The sequence below is a fragment of the Balaenoptera physalus genome (assembly GCF_965194825.1).
Source record: "Balaenoptera physalus genome assembly, contig: HAP1_SCAFFOLD_1872, whole genome shotgun sequence".
Taxonomy (NCBI): domain Eukaryota; kingdom Metazoa; phylum Chordata; class Mammalia; order Artiodactyla; family Balaenopteridae; genus Balaenoptera; species Balaenoptera physalus.
The window spans coordinates 13,925-33,594 of record NW_028124931.1 but is presented as its reverse complement, the minus strand read 5'-3'; the positions used below and the strand labels follow the sequence as shown (position 1 = coordinate 33,594).

Here is a 19,670-nt window from a genome sequence, read left to right as displayed (position 1 = left end):
CTGGCGTTCAGCGCGGCTTAAGGATGCAAATCTTGGCGCCCGGCATCTACTGCTAGCGAGTCGCCCCTACCGCTGCCGGGGCTGAACTCTGCGGCGAGGAACTGGAGGTGAGCGCCAGGGGCTGGAGGGGACGCAGGGGGGTGGGGGGAGGGGGCGTGGAAAAAGCCGAGAAAGCGGCGGGGGTGGGAGCGCTCCGAGGGAGGGAGCTGGGAAGAAAGACCCGCATAGCTACAGCCAATCAGGATCGCCTGCGGGGCTCTTAAAGAGAAAGGCGCCCCCTGGGCCTCCGCTGCCCGGGCTCCCCGGGGCCGGACGGGGCAGCCTGCTCGGCAGGCAGCGTGCAGCCTCCGCCCGCGGGTGGGTGAGCGGTGGCTCCCGGGTCAGGGAGCCTGCAAAGGGGCTCACAGCACTTCTGCAGCTGTTGTTGTGTGTTTCTCCGGTTCCCAGAAATACCCTTCCCTTTTGAAAAGACTTCTTTTTGCTTTGAAGCTACGGGCTGGAGGATTTACAATACTTGCCCCAGGTCGCAACACAAGCTAAGGCCAGATCTGAGTTGAGAATCACAAGTCCCTGTGTCTCCAGGTTCCTATGGCTCCTTGGGCCTGGCCGGGGCAGGGGGGGGGGGGGGAGGGGGTGGTGTTGCAGGCAGCCGCTCAACTCTTTTTTTTTTTTTTATAAAACACCTTTATTGGAGTATAATTGTTTTACAATGTGGTGTGTCAGTTGCTGCTGTATAACAAAGTGAATCAGCTATATGTATACATATATCCCCATATCCCCTCCCTCTTGCGTCTCCCTCCCACCCTCCCTATCCCACCCCTCTAGGTGGTCACAAAGCCCTGAGCCGCTCAACTCCTTATTGGACAGCTTGCAGCCAGACACACAGTAGGTGCTCAAATAATGCCTATTAGATGATGAATAAATGGTTTGGGGGCTGGTTAGTATACAGTAGTGCGCCGCCACTGCGCGGCCCATCGGCCACGCAGCTGTTTGTGGCAAATTCTCCGCTAACCAGTGCGTTTCTGGACTGTCTCCTAAGCCTCGAAGTCAGCACCGTTGAGATGGAGCTTTAGAAAAACATCACCCAGAACGTTCCAAGGAAACTTAACCTCAGAAGAATCGTGTCTGCTCATTCCTCCTCTCCCAACGCAGATAATTTAGAGCTATCCAGAGGGAGCCCTGATCGCACAGAAGTGTAGAGGAGGGTGAGCTGGCCGTGTCCCAAGCAGCTGTGGCTGCACCTGCGGCTGATAGCAGAAGGACAGGGGCCAGGAATGGAAGCTAGGGGCTCTGGATTCTACTTCTAATTCACTGTGACCCAACTCAGTCCTCTGGGGACAGATTTCCTTACCAGGATCTAAGCTTTATTCTTCTTTCCAGCTTGCAAAGTCTATAAATGTGAGTTTGAAAGGATACCATTATGTTGACAAAGAAAGCTGATTTTTGGATCAACTTGTTAGGAATCCTTTCCAGCGTCACAGGAGAGGGAAAAACATTACCAAGGATTGACTACATGAAAGGACCATACATGAGCATCTCATTGTTAGTAGACCAGAATCAGTCCAATCAGCCAGAAAAAACAATACCTAATTTAAAACTGAAGCAACGTATGTGGCTTGTGGAATGGTGGCCACTGAGCCAGTGTTACGGTGTTGCTTCAGTTGGAGCTGAAATTATAGAATGAAGGGACACTTGCCCGGCGCCCAGATAAACGCCGGCCCTGTCATTAGACCAGTGAGACAACAGAACATGAGACTTGAGGGCATAAACTTCATCAGCCTGCTCAACCTTGGCTTTATAATGAACCACTTTTTCTTCTCATGCCCCCTCTGCTCCCCACAGCCACCAGACCCACATCTTCCCTGTGGTTCTCTATTCAGACTGTCCTTTCTCTAGGGGTGGAGTAGTTGCTCTGTCAAAAGCCTCTCTCTGGGTTATTGTAATGACTCACCACACCCTCACTCTAACCATTCAGTCATTTGTTGGGCAGGCTGTGTGCACCAGTCCTGCTATGTGCCAGCACTGGTGCACACTGGGGATACGAGGACGAATAAGGTGTGGTCCATGCCCTAAAGGAGCTCCTCATCTAGGAGGAAAGACAGATCAAACAAGTGTTACCTCTTGGCTATGAACTGGGAAGGGCAGGAAGGTCCAGTCCGTTATCAGAAAAAAATAAATAAATAAATTCTTGTTAGGCATCAAGTGTACATACAAAGAGTTCAGGGGAGGCAGCAAAACAGTTCTTTATGTGGCCCCAGAGTACCTTATCTGTTACATAAGCTACTTCATCTTGGCTCTATCTTAAATGAATATCTTCCTCTCTTCCTCCCAACAGGTCAGACTGGGTGTGGCCAATCATTTCAGTTGGTTGGACTCATGATAGAGAAGGAGATGTTTTCATCTGTTGGAGGTGGGAGGACGTGCTCTTCAGGCCTTTCAGATGCTGCTTACAGAAGGATGGCTGAAGGACATTAGCCCCTCCAGATCTAGCCTCAGAGTGACACCTCTACACATACAAGGTATAGTCTTGAATATCCCCTGTGGCATATTATGCCGTCAGGGCTACTGTCTCTTTTCTCCACCTTACTAAAGACCCTAGTATATTTTCTTAGCTTCTGGTCAAGACCCTAGAAGTGGATGGGTATTCATCTCACTCATGGGACAGTAACCCTTATCCTGTCAAACAAAGAATTACCAAAAATGTGAGAAGACCTATTAGACGTATGTGCAGGAATTAAGTGGGGCCATGAAGAAAGGAGTAGTTAATTCACACTAGAGGGGAGGAGGCGGGTGATATCTGGATAAGGGTTTTTTTTTTTTCTTTCTTTTTTTTTTTTTTTTCATGTAATGTCTGAAACATTTATATTAACATATTTCCATACATATTTCCATACAAATACAAATATAAGATTTTTAGAAATTTCATGTAATGTCTGAAACATTTATATTAACATATTTCCATACAAATAACCCAATGAAAGTTTAGTATTAGTTGTTTTGTTTGCTTTTTTATACTGCAGGTTCTTATTAGGCATCAATTTTTTACACATCAGTGTATACAGGTCAATCCCAATCGCCCAATTCAGCACACCACCATCCCCACCTCACCACAGTTTTCCCCCCTTGGTGTCCATATGTCCATTCTCTACATCTGTGTCTCAACTTCTGCCCTGCAAACTGGCTCATCTGTACCATTTTTCTAGGTTCCACATACATGCATTAATATATGATATTTGTTTTTCTCTTTCTGACTTACCTCACTCTGTATGACAGTCTCTAGATCCATCCACGTCTCAACAAATGACTCAATTTCGTTCCTTTTTATGGCTGAGTAATATTCCATTGTATATATGTACCACATCTTCTTTATCCATTCGTCTGTTGATGGGCATTTAGGTTGCTTCCATGACCTGGCTATTGTAAATAGTGCTGCAATGAACATTCGGGTGCATGTGTCTTTTTGAATTACGGTTTTCTCTGGGTATATGCCCAGTAGTGGGATTGCTGGGTCATATGGTAATTCTATTTTTAGTTTTTTAAGGAACCTCCATATTGTTCTCCATAGTGCCTGTATCAATTTACATTCCCACCAACAGTGCAAGAGGGTTCCCTTTTCTCCACACCCTCTCCAGCATTTGTTGTTTGTAGATTTTCTGATGATGCCCATTCTAACAGGAGTGAGGTGATACCTCATTGTAGTTTTGATTTGCATTTCTCTAATAATTAGTGATGTTGAGCATCTTTTCATGTGCTTCGTGGCCGTCTGTATGTCTTCTTTGGAGAAATGTCTATTTAGGTCTTCTGCCCATTTTTGGATTGGGGTGTTTGTTTCTTTGATATTGAGCTGAATGAGCTGTTTATATATTTTGGAGATTAATCCTTTGTCCGTTGATTCATTTGCAAATATTTTCTCCCATTCTGAGGGTTGTCTTTTCGTCTTGTTTATGGTTTCCTTTGCTGTGCAAAAGCTTTGAAGTTTCATTAGGTCCCACTTGTTTATTTTTGTTTTTATTTCCATTACTCTAGGAGGTGGATCAAAAAAGATCTTGCTGTGATTTATGTCAAAGAGTGTTCTTCCTATGTTTTCCTCTGAGAGTTTTATAGTGTCCAGTCTTATATTTAGGTCTCTAATCCATTTTGAGTTTATTTTTGTGTATGGTGTTAGGGAGTATTCTAATTTCATTCTTTTACATGTAGCTGTCCAGTTTTCCCAGCACCACTTATTGAAGAGACTGTCTTTTCTCCATTGTATATCTTTGCCTCCTTTGTCATAGATTAGTTGACCATAGGTGCGTGGGTTAATCTCTGGGCTTTCTATCTTGTTCCATTGATCTATGTTTCTGTTTTTGTGCCAGTACCATATTGTCTTGATTACTGTAGCTTTGTAGTATAGTCTGAAGTCAGGGAGTCTGATTCCTCCAGCTCCATTTTTTTCCCTCAAGACTGCTTTGGCTATTCGGGGTCTTTTGTGTCTCCATACAAATTTTAAGATGATTTGTTCTAGCTCCGTAAAAACTGCCATTGGTAATTTGATAGGGATTGCATTGAATCTGTAGATTGCTTTGGGTAGTATACTCATTTTCACAATGTTGATTCTTCCAATCCAAGAACATGGTATATCTCTCCATCTGTTGGTATCATCTTTAATTTCTTTCATCAGTGTCTTATAGTTTTCTGCATACAGGTCTTTTGTCTCCCTAGGTAGGTTTATTCCTAGGTATTTTATTCTTTTTGTTGCAATGGTAAATGGGAGTGCTTCCATAATTTCTCTTTCAGATTTTTCATCATTAGTGTATAGGAATGCAAGAGATTTCTGTGCATTAATTTTGTATCCTGCAACTTTACCATATTCATTAATTACCTCTAGCAGTTTTCTGGTGGCAGTTTTAGGATTCTCTATGTATAGTATCATGTCATCTGCAAACAGTGACAGTTTTACTTCCTCTTTTCCAATTTGTATTCCTTTTATTTCTTTTTCTTCTCTGATTGCCGTGGCTAGGACTTCCAGAACTATGTTGAATAATAGTGGTGAGAGTGGACATCCTTGTCTCGTTCCTGATCTTAGAGGAAATGCTCTCAGTTTTTCACCATTGAGAATGATGTTTGCTGTGGGTTTGTCATATATGGCCTTTATTCTGTTGAGGTAGGTTCCCTCTATGCCCACTTTCTGGAGAGTTTTTATCAGAAATGGGTGTTGAATTTTGTCAAAAGCTTTTTCTGCATCTATTGAGATGATCATATGGTTTTTATTCTTCAATTTGTTAATATGGTGTATCACATTGATTGATTTGCGTATATTGAAGAATCCTTGCATCCCTGGGATAAATCCCACTTGATCGTGGTGTATGATCCTTTTAACGTGTTGTTGGATTCTGTTTGCTAGTATTTTGTTGAGGATTTTTGCATCTATATTCATCAGTGATATTGGTCTGTAATTTTCTTTTTTTTGTAGTATCTTTGTCTGGTTTTGGTATCAGGGTGATGGTGGCCTCATAGAATGAGTTTGGGAGTGTTCCTTCCTCTGCAATTTTTTGGAAGAGTTTGAGAAGGATGGGTGTTAGCTCTTCTCTAAATGTTTGATAGAATTCACCTGTGAAGCCATCTGGTCCTGGACTTTTGTTTGTTGGAAGATTTTTAATCACAGTTTCAATTTCATTACTTGTGATTGGTCTGTTCATATTTTCTGTTTCTTCCTGATTCAGTCTTGGAAGGTTATACCTTTCTAAGAATTTGTCCATTTCTTCCAGGTTGTCCATTTTATTGGCATAAAGTTGCTTATAGTAGTCTCTTAGGATGTTTTGTATTTCTGCGGTGTCTGTTGTAACTTCTCCTTTTTCATTTCTGATTTTATTGATTTGAGTCCTCTCCCTCTTTTTCTTGATGAGTCTGGCTAATGGCTTATCAATTTTGTTTATCTTCTCAAAGAACCAACTTTTAGTTTTATTGATCTTTGCTATTGTTTTCTTTGTTTCTATTTCATTTATTTCTGCTCTGATCTTTATGATTTCTTTCCTTCCGCTAACTTTGGGTTTTGTTTGTTCTTCTTTCTCTAGTTTCTTTAGGTGTAAGGTTAGATTGTTTACTTGAGATTTTTCTTGTTTCTTTAGGTAGGCTTGTATAGCTATAAACTTCCCTCTTAGAACCGCTTTTGCTGCATCCCATAGGTTTTGGGTCGTTGTGTTTTCATTGTCATTTGTCTCTAGGTATTTTTTTATTTCCTCTTTGATTTCTTCAGTGATCTCTTGGTTATTTAGTAACGTATTGTTTAGTCTCCATGTGTTTGTCTTTTTTACGTTTTTTTCCCTGTAATTCATTTCTAATCTCATAGCGCTGTGGTCAGAAAAGATGCTTGGTATGATTTCAATTTTCTTAAATTTACTGAGGCTTGATTTGTGACCCAAGATGTGATCTATCCTGGAGAATGTTCCATGCGCACTTGAGAAGAATGTGTAATCTGCTGTTTTTGGATGGAATGTCCTATAAATATCAATTAAATCTATCTGATCTATTGTGTCATTTAAAGCTTCTGTTTCCTTATTTATTTTCATTTTGGATGATCTGTCCATTGGTGTAAGTGAAGTGTTAAAGTCCCCCACTATTATTGTGTTACTGTCGATTTCCTCTTTTATAGCTGTTAGCAGTTGCCTTATGTATTGAGGTGCTCCTATGTTGGATGCATATATATTTATAATTGTTATATCTTCTTCTTGGATTGATCCCTGGATCATTATGTAGTGTCCTTCCTTGTCTCTTGTAACATTCTTTATTTTAAAGTCTATTTTATCTGATATGAGTATAGCTACTCCAGCTTTCTTTTGATTTCCATTTGCATGGAATAGCGTGGGTCTCTTGTAGACAGCATATATATGGGTCTTGTTTTTGTATCCATTCAGCCAGTCTATGTCTTTTGGTTGGGGCGTTTAATCCATCCACGTTTAAGGTAATTATCGATATGTATGTTCCTATGACCATTTTCTTAATTGTTTTGGGTTTGTTTTTGTAGGTCCTTTTCTTCTCTTGTGTTTCCCACTTAGAGAAGTTCCTTTAGCATTTGTTGTAGAGCTGGTTTGGTGGTGCTGACTTCTCTTAGCTTTTGCTTGTCTGTAAAGCTTTTGATTTCTCCATCAAATCTAAATGTGATCCTTGCCGGGTAGAGTAATCTTGGTTGTAGGTTCTTCCCTTTCATCACATTAAGTATATCATGCCACTCCCTTCTGGCTTGCAGAGTTTCTGCTGAGAAATCAGCTGTTAACCTTATGGGAGTTCCCTTGTATGTTATTTGTCGTTTTTCCCTTGCTGCTTTCAATAATTTTTCTTTGTCTTTAATTTTTGCCACTTTGATTACTATGTGTTTCGGCATGTTTCTCCTTGGGTTTATCCCTGTATGGGACTCTCTGCGCTTCCTGGACTTGGGTGGCTATTTCCTTTCTCATGTTAGGGAAGTTTTCGACTATAATCTCTTCAAATATTTTCTCTGGTCCTTTCTCTCTCTCTTCTCCTTCTGGGACCCCTATAATGCGAATGTTGTTGCGTTTAATGTTGTCCCAGAGGTCTCTTAGGCTGTCTTCATTTCTTTTCATTCTTTTTTCTTTAGTCTGTTCCGCAGCAGTGAATTCCACCATTCTGTCTTCCAGGTCACTTATCCTTTCTTCTGCCTCAGTTATTCTGCTATTGATTCCTTCTAGTGTAGTTTTCATTTCAGTTATTGTATTGGTCATCTCTGTTTGTTTGTTCTTTAATTCTTCCAGGTCTTTGTTAATCATTTCTTGCATCTTCTCGATCTTTGCCTCCATTCTTATTCCGAGGTCCTGGATCATCTTCACTATCATTATTCTGAATTCTTTTTCTGGAAGGTTGCCTATCTCCACTTCATTTAGTTGTTTTTCTGGGGTTTTTTCTTGTTCCTTCATCTGGTACATAGCCCTCTGCCTTTTCATCTTCTCTATCTTTCTGTAACTGTGGTTTTTGGTCCACAGGCTGCAGGATTGTAGTTTTTCTTGCTTCTGTTGTCTGCCCTCTGGTGGTTGAGGCTATCCAAGAGGCTTGATGGGAGGCTCTGGTGGTGGGTAGAGCTGACTGTTGCTGTGGCGGTCAGAGCTCAGTAAAACCTTAATCCACTTGACTGTTGATGGGTGGGGCTGGGTTCCCTCCCTGTTGCTGTGGCATCAGAGCTCAGTAAAACCTTAATCCACTTGACTGTTGATGGGTGGGACTGGGTTCCCTCCCTGTTGGTTGTTTTGCCTGAGGCAACCCAACACTGGAGCCTACCCGTGCTCTTTGGTGGGGTTAATGGCAGACTCTGGGAGGGCTCACGCCAAGGAGAACTTCCCAGAACCTCGGCTGCCAGTGTCCTTATCCCCACGGTGAAACAGAGCCACCACTCGCCTCTGCAGGAGACCCCCCAACACCAGCAGGTAGGTCTGGTTCAGTCTCCCCCAGGGTCACTGCTCCTTCCCCTGGGTCCCGATGCACACATTACTTTGTGTGTGCCCTCCAAGAGTGGGATCTCTGTTTCCCCCAGTCCTGTCAAAGTCCTGCAATCAATTCCCACTAGGCTTCAAAGTCTGATTCTCTAGGAATTCCTCCTCCCGTAGCCGGACCCCCAGGTTGGGAAGCCTGAGGTGGGGCTCAGAAGCTTCACTCCAGTGGGTGGACTTCTGTGGTATGTGTTCGCCAGTCTGTGAGTCACCCACCCAGCAGTTATGGGATTTGATTTTACTCTGATTGCGCCCCTCCTACCATCTCACTGTGGCTTCTCCTCTGTCCTTGGACGTGGGGTATCCTCCTTGGTGAAGTCCAGGGTCTTCCTGTCAATGATTGTCCAGCAGCCAGTTTTGATTCTGGTGCTCTCGCAAGAGGGAGTGAGAGCACGTCCTTCTACTCCGCCATCTTGAATTTCTCTCTTTCTTTTTTTTGGAACTTGATTTTTAAAAATTTTAAATTGTGGTAAAATACGCATAACAATGACCATCTTAATCATTTTTAAGTGTTCACTTCAATAGTGTTAAATATATTCACATGGATATGTAACCAATCTCCAGAACTTTTTCACCCTGCAAAGCTGAAAATCTATACGCATCAAACAACTCTCCATTTCTCTGTCTCCCTACTCCCTGGCATCCGCCATGTGGTACTCACTGTTTCTATGCGTTTGACTACTCTGGATATCTCATAATATAGTATTTGCCCTTTTGTGACTGGTTTACATCACTTAGCATAATGTCTTCAAGTTTCATCTATATTGTAGCATGCGTCATAATTTCCTTCCTTTTTTTTTTAAATTAATTAATTAATTAATTAATTAATTATTTTTGGCTGTGTTGGGTCTTCGTTTCTGTGCGAGGGCTTTCTCTAGTTGAGGCAAGCGGGGGCCACTCTTCATCACGGTGCGCGGGCCTCTCACTATCGCGGCCTCTCTTGTTGTGGAGCACAGGCTCCAGACGCGCAGGCTCAGTAGTTGTGGCTCACGGGCCCAGTTGCTCCGCGGCATGTGGGATCTTCCCAGACCAGGGCTCGAACCCGTGTTCCCTGCATTGGCAGGCGGATTCTTAACCACTGCGCCACCAGGGAAGCCCTCCTTCCTTTTTAAGGCCAAATAATATACCTCTCTCTCTCTCTCTCCCTCTCTCTCTCTCTCTCTCCATCTCTCTCTCTCTCTCTCTCTCTCTCTCTCTCTCTCTCTATATATATATATATATATATATATATATATATATATACACACACACACACAAACACACACACACTACATTTTGCTTGTCCACTCCATCAATGGACACTCGGGTTACTTCCACCTTTTGGCTATTGTGAATAATGCTGCTGTGAACATGGATGTACTGTTATATCTGCTTTCAATTGTTTTGGATATATACCTAGAAGTAGGATTGCTGGATTTTATGGTAATTCTATATTTAATTTTATTGTGGAACTTCTATACTGTTTCCCATAGCAGCTGCACCATTTTACATTCCCACCAACGGTGCACAAGAGTTCCAAATTCTCCACATCTTCACTAACACTTGTTATATTCTGTTTTTTTATTTTTTTCGATTACAGCCATCCTAATGGGTGTGAGGTGATATCTCGTTGTGGTTTTGATTTGTAGTTCCCTAATGATTAGCAATGTTGAGCAGCTTTTCATGTCATCTTTGGAGAAATGTCTATTCTAGTCTTTGCCCATTTTTAAATTAGATGTTGTTTGGTTTTCTGTTGTTGAGTTGCAGGAGTTCTTTATATATTCTGGATCTTAACCCCTTGTTAGATAAATGGTTTGCACATATTTTCTCTGATTCCATACTTTGCCTTTTTACTGTTGTGTTTTTGATGCTGAGAAGTTTTAAATATTGATGTAGTCCAATTTACCTATTTTTACTTTTGTTCCCTGTACTTTTGCTGTCGTATTCAAGAACTCATTGCCAAATCCAATGAAGCTCTCTCCCTGTGTTTTCTTCTAAGAGTTTTATAGTTTTTATCTTTTATGTTTAGGTCTTTGATCCATTTTGAGTTAACTTTTGTATATGGTGTATGGTAAGGGTCCATGTCATTCTTTTGCATGTGGATACCAGTTTTTTAAACACTATTTGCTGAAAAGACTCTCCTTTCCCCACTGAATGGTTTTGGCATCCTTGCTGAAGATCATTTGACCATATACTTGAGGGTTTATTTCTGGACTTTCTATTTTATTCCATTGGTCTATATGTCTGTCTTTTTGCCAGTACCACATTGTTTTGATTACTGTTACCTTGTATTAAGTTTTGAAATCTAGAATATGAGACCTCCAACTTTATTCTTCTTTGTCAAGATTATTTTAGTTATGTAGGGTCCAGTGAGATTCCATGTGAATTTTAGGATGTGTTTTTTTCTGATTCTGCAAAAAATGTCACTGAGATTTTTATAGGGATTGCATTAAATCTGGAGATCACTTTGGTTAGTACTGACATGTTAACAGTATTAATTCTCCAGTCCATGAACATGGAATGTTTTTCCATTTATTTGTGTCTTCTTTAATTTCTCTTAGCATCATTTTGTAGTTTTCAGTGTACAAGTCTTTTGCCTCTTCAGTTAAGTTTACAGGGTAAGGATTTTGAAGAAGTACTGTCTAATAGAAATATAATGCATGCCACGAATTCAAGCCACTTGTGTAAATTTAAATTTTCTAATAGCCACATAGAAAGAAACAATAAATTTTAATAACATTTTACTTAACCCAATATATCCAAAATATTATCTTTTCAATAGGTAATCAATGTAAAATTACTGGGACATTTATACTTTTTTTCACACACTGTCTTCAAAATCCAGTGTTTATACTTACAGTACAGCACATCTTAATTCAGATTAGCCTCCTGTGGCTACTGGCTACATATTAGAGAGCACAGTTTTGAAGGATGAGTAGTTTACTAGACAAAGAAATGGAGGAGGGCAACCCAGGCAGAGAAAATAGTGTGAGCAAAAGCTTTTGCATTTGTCACTCAGAGAGATGTCTGGAATATCCGAAGTGAAAGTAGAGAAATGGTGGGAGATGAAGATGAAATGTCATGCAGTGGGCAGCCCATGAAGGTAGGTGGGTGTCTTTCATGCCCAGCAGAAGTAGCATGTGAGGGGAGTCACTGACTGGCTTTATGCAGTGTAATAATATGATCAAGTTTGCATTTCAGAAGGACCACTCTAGAAGAGGTGTGGAGAATGATTGGACTGCAGGTAGACAGAGGTAAGACTGAAGGCAAGAAGAGCAGTCAGGGCACCATTTTAAGAGTCTGGTCGATTGATGAGGAGGGTCTGAAGTAAGACAAAGGTACAGATTCTGGAAAAGATGTGTTAGAGAGGAGACGATAAAGCCAGAGGAACTCAAATAGAAGAACCAACAGGATTTGATGCTTGACTGAAAATGAAGGAGGAGAAATAAAAAGTACAGGATTCTTTCTGGGTCCCTGGGTTGGATATTCAGGTGAAAAACAGTGTCACTTACTGAGATACTAAATCGTACTGTGTTTATTACCACTTTTGTGAAACGGGGACGATAGTACCTCCCGTACGGTATTTCTATGGTGACTGAAGTTTAGAACAGCGTCTGGCATGTAGCACGGAGTCCATAAATATTAGTCATCTTCATCACCATCACATGGGTCATCATTTCTGAGAAGGGACTGAAGACATATTCAGTATAGTCAACACTTGGTAAATATGCATATAGGCCTGGAGCCCAGCAAAGGTCTAGGCTGGAGAGAGTAACTTAGTGGTAGTTCAATTTAGTAAAATCCATGGCAGTGGAAGCAGTTGCCCAGGGAAGGTAAGAAAAGGACTCAGGATAGACTTCTAGTGAACTGCTATTTGTGAGAATAGCAAAGAAAGAGAAGCCAGTGGTGAGGACAAAGCAGGACTGATGAGAGATGGGGAAGAAGGTGCAGAGTGTGGGAGAGCAACCTCGAATATTACAGGAAGGCTGGGGAGGATGGGAATGAAGAGACCACTTCATACAGAGGTCATCGCTGACCTTTGCCAAGGCCTTTTCATTGAGTGATGGGAACAGACCTTACACAGAGGTGTGTTTAAGAATAAGGAGGAGGAGCGGGACTCCCCTGGTGGTCCAGTGGTGGTTAACCCTGCACTTCCAATGCAGGGGGGGCAGGTTCGAACCATGGTTGGGGAAATAAGATCCCACATGCTGCACGGCTCGGCCAAAAAAAAAAAAAAAAAAGGAATAAGGAGGAGGAGACAAGCATGGCATACCTGTGTAAATTAATTTTCAAGAAGTTTGGCAATGAAGAGCCGAAGGACAGAGAGGTGAAGCTGAGTGTGTTTCTGAGGAATCTGAATATATCTATTGGGTTAGGGAATGATAATGAAAGGTCAAAGTTCAAAAATATAAGAACGAGGATGCTTGATGGAACTATTTTCCTAGGGTTGGGGGTTAGACAGAATGGGATCAGGTGATCAGATGGTTGGCTGAGCTTTGAAGAGAGGGACAGCTTTTTCTCGACACTGGAAGGAAATGAGGATGAGGGCAGATTTAGCTTGCAGAGTGAGCCAGTAAAGTGAGGCAGGGTGCTGTGATTCAGGGCTGGTTTGCTCTGAAGGGAGGTCAGATCACCTGCTGGGTAAGCAGAGTGGGAATTTGGTAGAAAGCTGGGGAAAAGTGATGAAAGATTCCAGAAGCTGTTGAGCAGAATGAGAGAGGAAGCTGACCAAGACCCCTAAAAGGTTGTAGAGCCAAATTAAGGGCCCAAGTAAGAACGGAAGCCACAAGCTCGTAAGGCGCCAGTCTGCACAGTCGTGGTGACACAGCCTCACTCGGCAGTCGGATGGAATCTCCAGATGGAAGTGGGGATGGGGGCTTGATGGGAGGACAAGAGAGCCGGGTGACTGAGGTGCTGGTGAGACAGAAGTTTGTGAGGAGTCCAGGCTGGGGAAAGGGGGAGGAAATGTGATCAGAAGGAAGTGAAGGACTCGCAGGTAGTGGAGGAAGCAAAGGCATCGAGGTTTGGAGGAAGCTGAAGGGTAGATTTCTATCTGTCAGGGAATGAGAGTAAAGGAAGCAATGGCCACTGTGCACCGAGTGGGATTCGGAACTTAAGACCTATGGTGGTCGAAGAGTTTCCAATGATAAACTCCAAGGTGAGGCCACAGGGTTATATAGGAGGTGGCGGTCGCTGGAGCTGGGGAGGCTGAGGTATCTGGACAGCACCTCCACGAAAGGCTGAAGTCCCACAGGGAGGCATATGGGTTTAGCTGGAGAAGATTGTGAGCCGGGTGCCCAAGGGCTGTGGGGAGGTTTCCTAAACAAGGACAGGTAACAGTTCTCAAATGTCAATGAACAGTTACAAGTTTACAAACACAAACTACAAAAGGGCAGCTCTGAGATGTACTGGGAGAAAACCGTCATAGCCAGAATGCCTAGGTTCTGGCCAACAGTATGTGCCTCGGAGTAGAAGTTGCTTCAGGTAGGGAGAGAAAGAGGACAGGAGATGAAAGTGTTGGATGGCAACACTACCTATAAAAACTGTGTGTGAGACTTGCTTGTGAGGTGTGTGGGCTGGCGTGGTCAGGAGGGCTTCATGGAGACGGTGGCAGCAAACAAGGCCCTGAAAGATAGAATGACCTGGTAGCAACTCCCAGTTGGAACACTGTGCCAGAGAAGTCTCAGAGATGGGAGTGAGCCTGGCAAAGTATCTAGCTAAAGGGTTAATACAAGATTTTTAAAAATTGTATAAGAAATGTTTGTGGAGGGACTTCCCTGGTGGTCCAGTGGTTAAGACTGCGCACTCCCAATGCAGGGGGCCCTGGTTCAATCCCTGGTCAGGGAACTAGGTCCTGCATGCCACAACTAAGACCTGGCACAGCCAAATAAATAAATAAATAAATAAATTTAAAAAAAAAAAGGAGTTTGTGGAGAAAATGCAAGCTCTGGGGAGGAAGGAAAGAGGAAGAAAAGATCCATTCTTGAAGTAAGAGATTTACAGTGATTCTCATGCCTATGGTTTTCTTAAGGAAATTTAGATTTTGGCTACAGGAACTACAGTGTTGTGAAAATGATCCAGGTTTGGCATCTGAAAACCTGGCTTTGAGTTTGGCTTCACCCCTCTGAATTAGCAAGTCTGAGTACTCTGTGATTTGGGGACCATGACAGTCTCTTAGATCTTCAATTTCATCCTACATAATGTAAGAATTAAGACAGCTCCATTCTGGGAATACTCTCTGTGCAATTTACCTAATAATCTAACTTTGGTTTTTTCATGTGCTAAATGGCTATACCACTTACCTCACAGGAACAGAGCTCAGGACGATGTCTGATACCTAGTTAAGTGCTGAATAATGTTGGTATTTTATCGGTTTTTAATCATACCAGAGAGATAGGCTCCACACAGTTACGAAACCTGCCTGGCCAGGACGCCAGGATGCTTCTGGGGGCCCCAGACTGGGAAGAGACACATCCCTGGGTGGGCTGGAGGGATTCAGACCTTGAAGGAAGGGATTCTGGCTGCACCAGGATTCGTTTGCTCTGAAGGGAACTATGAAATAAAATAAAATCTCCTGCTCTACTTTATCAAGGTAATCATTTAAGGCAACTCCTTTGGCTCAGGAAGGAATGAACTCTGCAGCTCTTGCGGATTAAAGGACGGGGGGTTGCCTCTTGGATGAGATGCATGGACAGCAATTTCAAATGTAAACCTCTTTCTGCTCCCAGAGTAAGAAAACCACTCATAGGCTTTAGATTAGAGTGATCTCAGGAGAGCATAAAGTTGGGAAGTTAGCCTCCAAGACTATGGGAGGATCGGTTTTGAGACACAGCAACACCACGGCATACTAGAAAATTAGTCTTCTCAGCTTCCTTCAATCACAGGAGTGTTGTCATCTCTGCTTCTGTACTAAATGGATTGGAATATTTTCCCCATTAAGATTTTATAGCAGTGGATGAGGGGAAGCTGTTCCTCTGAAAGGAATGCGTCTATTGCTTTGGCTGCGAAGAGAGGAAGGGGTTTTCTTTTAACAAAACCCCAGCCTTACTGCTTAAGACTCTCCCCCCATTTCCTGACCACTCTTCATAGAGTGCTCCGATTTGGCCGCAGGAAACTGGCCACTGGAAATAGCCAGATGTGAAGACCCTACTTCCTAATTCATAGATAGGAGAGGGTCTACTTAGTGAAAAACCCAACCCAAACCTGCCTCTGATATCACCTGTCAGTGACATGCTGCCCCCTGCATCTTTCCAAGTTACCTTCAGTTTGAATCAATTAAGAGTCCTTAAGCATCTGTCGATTTCGCCTCCTCTAGAAGCCAGCACCGAGCTCAGCTCCACGGACAGAGGAGTGCATGGCTGTGCTCCTGGAACTCCCAGCCCGGGAGGGAGGCAGAGAGGGATCAAATAATCCCTACAGGGCGTGCATGCACAGACGCTAACCAGTGCTACGGAGGAGTCACTCCTTTTTACGACCCAGCTGTGACACGTGAACATTTGTCAGTACCTATGCCACATCCCCCTTTGACCAACAGCTGCCTACAAATGAGGTCTACAAACCAAAACAAGGTCCACACTCCTCCCCACTCTCTCTCCCTGCTCCCAAATCCCAGCTCTCTGAATGAACAATCCCTATTGTTGGGGCAGAAGAAAGACAGAGCTGATGAGGTTTTCTCCCACATCTCTTCCCGCTCTCCCGTCCCCGTCCTCCGACAACACCCACCTTTCTTTTAGGATAGTTATTTTGGTTTCCAAGGGCAGATGAACAGAGAAGCTCTTATTTACTTCTCAGCATTAGCTGCTGTCATTGTTTCTGTTTCAATGACCTCTTTCTCTTCTTGCTGTGTCCGTTACCACGGGCTGCTCTTACAGCAAAGGCCCTGTGGTTCTCTAGCTTGGAGAGGGCATTTGTCAATAGAGTTCAGGAATGTCAAAAGAGTGACCCAGGTTTGCAGCACCAGAGGGAAAACTCATTCATTGTTGAGTGTCCTGTGTAATCAAATATAGCATATTCTTTTTTTTAAATTAATTAATTTATTTTTGGCTGCGTTGGGTCTTCGTTGATGTGCATGGGCTTTCTCTAGTTGCGGCGAGCAGGGGCTTCTCTTAATAGTGGTGCACGGGCTTCTCATTGCACTGGCTTCTCTTGTTGCAGAGCACGGGCTCTAGGTGCATGGGCTCAGTAGTTGTGGCGTGTGGGCTTAGTTGCTCCACGGCATGTGAGATCTTCCCGGACCAGGGCTCGAACCCATGTCCCCTGCATTGGCAGGCGGATTCTTAACCACTGCACCACCAGGGAAGGCCTAGCGTATTCTTGATGTGGGGAACGGGTGTGTAGAAAGGTTAATTTCATGGAAATATTTATCATTGCTGAGGGGGACTCACTACTTAAGGACCTCAAGGCCAAGCAAATATATCTGTCCCAAGTCCTCAAATTAGAAACTTATTTCTTAAATGCCCGCCTATTCATTTCCAACCAAGGAAAGCACTGCATTGATTGTTCTTCAGAAAAATCAATCAACTCTTCGAGAGGAAAAAAGGTATCCAAATATAAATAAGCTTGAGTTGTTTCTGTTATCTTTCTTCAAAGCTTTGGTACTATCCCAAAATTGTCTTTGGTTCCTTCTGAAGACTTGTAGGTAACATACAAAGACACTGTGGGACAGGTAGATGGGTCATAGACTTCCAGAGCTGTAAGTGAAATTAGAGATCATCTAGTCCTACCCCCTCATTTTACAGGTGAGAAATGGAGGCAAAAGGAAATGGGGTGGTTTGACCAACAGTAAGTGGCAGAGAAGACACTAGAACCCAGCTCTTTGACTCTCAGATCGGTGCTCTGCTTCACTGTCCCTCGTGAAGATGTAATTATAGCAACTGGGATAGAGCGGGCTCTCTAGTAGCTTTTTCTTTCACACGTAGATATTCTTTATTTTTTTTTAATTTTTATTTTACATTGGAGTATAGTTGACTTAATTAAACTTAAGAACTTTTCCACAGCAATGGAAACCATAAACAAGACGAAAAGACAACCCTCAGAATGGGAGAAAATATTTGCAAATGAAACAACAGACAGGATTAATTTCCAAAATATACAAACAGATCATGGAGCTCAATATCAAAAAAACCCAAACAATCCAGTTAAAAAATGGGTGGAAGACCTAAATAGACATTTCTCCAAGGAAGACATACAGATGGACAAGAGGCACATGAAAAGATGCTCAACATCACTAATTATTAGAAAAATGCAAATCAAAGCTACAATGAGGTATCACCTCACACTGGTCAGAATGGCCATTATCAAAATCTAGATAATAACTATCTAGATTGATAGATTGATAACTATCAAAAAATCTAGAAACAAAAAATGTTGGAGGGGGTGTGGAGAAAAGGGAACCCTCTTGCACTGTTGGTGGGAACGTAAATTGATACAGCCACTATGGAGAACAGTATGGAGGGTCCTTAAAAAACTAAAAATAGAACTGCCATACGACCCAACAATCCCACTACTGAGCATATACCCTGAGAAAACCATAATTCAAAAAGAGACATGTACCCCAATGTTCACTGCAGCACTATTTACAATAGCCAGGACATGGAAACAACCTAAGTGTCCATCGACAGATGAATGGATAAAGAAGATGTGGCACATATATACAATGGAATATTACTCAGCCATAAAAAGAAACAAAATTGAGTTATTTGTAGTGAGGTGGGTGGACCTAGAGTCTGTCATACAGAGTGAAGTCAGAAAGAGAAAAACAAATACTGTATGGTAACACATATATATGGAATCTAAAAAAAAAATAAGGTACTGATGAACCTAGTTGCAGGGCAGGAGTACAAAGGCAGACATAAAGAATGGACTTGACATGGGGTGGGAGGGTGAAGCTGGGGTGAAGTGAGAGTAGCATCGACATATATACACTACCAAATGTAAAACAGTTGGCTGGTGGGAAGCAGCAGCATAGCACAGGGAGATTGGCTCAGTGCTTTGCGATGACCTAGAGGGGTGGGATAGGGAGGATGGGACGGAGGCTCAAGAGGGAGCGGATATGGGGACATGCGTATGCATATGGCTGATTCACTTTGTTGTGCAACAGAAACTAACACAGTATTGTGAAGCAATTATACTCCAATAAAGATCTATTAAAAAAAAAAAAAAAAGAATCCACCTGCCAACGCAGGAGACATGGGTTTGAGCCGTGGTCCACGAAGATCCCACATGCCACAGAGCAACTAAGCCCATGCACCACAACCACTGAGCCACAACTACTGAGCCCGCGTGCCACAACTACTGAAGCCCGCGCGCCTAGAGCCGGTGCTCTGCAACGAGAAGCCACCACAATGAGAAGCCCACGCACCACAACGAAGAGCAGCCCCTGCTCGGCGCAACTAGAGAAAGCCCGCGCGCAGCAACGAAGACCCAACGCAGCCAAAAATAAATACATCTTTTTTAAAAAAAAGAAATGGACTAAAAAAAATCAACAGGGTGTGCAGCTCCACTAAAAAAAGGATCTCAGACATTACTGAGTAATGATGTTTATACAAAGTTATTCTAGGTGACTAACATTGTTTGCTAAGTAAATACTTTAGCAGGTCTCTGGAAACATTAAACCAGAGTGTAAAAAACATGCACCACGGTTAAACCAAAGTCTATTTCCTTTTGTTTGATTTTATTAGGTTTTTCAAGGTCTGTCCCAACACCCTAAAACCCACACATTCCGTATCTCCCAGAGGGGAGAGAAAGCAAACAGCTGGAAATTTAGGAGTGGTGCAGTCTGACCCCAATCAGCTCGTAGGGGCACTACTCAACCTGAGCCTGAGTGAATGGTATGGTCACCAAAGCCCTGAGCAGAGCAGATGCTACAGAAATGTATGTAAAACCAGTGTGCCAGGAAAAGTGGAACTATAAAACTAATTTGATCACTTTTTCTTTGTAATTTAGTTTGGTTAAAAGATTTGGAGCATTTATCTGTTAGGGGAAACAGTTAAGAGCTTCTGCGCATAGGCAGTCCTTCTTCACTGAATAATTGGAGATGCTACCTGCCTGTGACTTCTTCAGCATCTGATGAACACCCTGATAGATTTGTCAGGGGTGACATTTGGGAATGCTGCCACCGCAGCAGTTGAACGACAAAGAGGGGTGCATACGTATATATGTATGTGTGCATTTGTAGATGTCCATTCCAAATGAAGTCTCCACCATGGCTGAGCA

The 19,670-nt window shown here is 42.8% G+C and overlaps 2 long non-coding RNA genes across 2 annotated transcripts; both read left to right on the top strand.

The window, feature by feature from the left end:
- The first annotated feature begins 11 nt into the window (after window positions 1-11).
- Window positions 12-1,795, top strand: LOC309654077. Its single transcript, XR_014259811.1, has 3 exons — window positions 12-107; window positions 826-885; window positions 1,040-1,795. It is a non-coding gene; the product is annotated as an uncharacterized lncRNA (long non-coding RNA).
- A 306-nt stretch (window positions 1,796-2,101) lies between these two features.
- Window positions 2,102-19,328, top strand: LOC309654076. The gene is made up of 3 exons (XR_014259810.1): window positions 2,102-2,519; window positions 11,476-11,563; window positions 19,136-19,328. It is a non-coding gene; the product is annotated as an uncharacterized lncRNA (long non-coding RNA).
- Window positions 19,329-19,670: the final 342 nt, after the last annotated feature.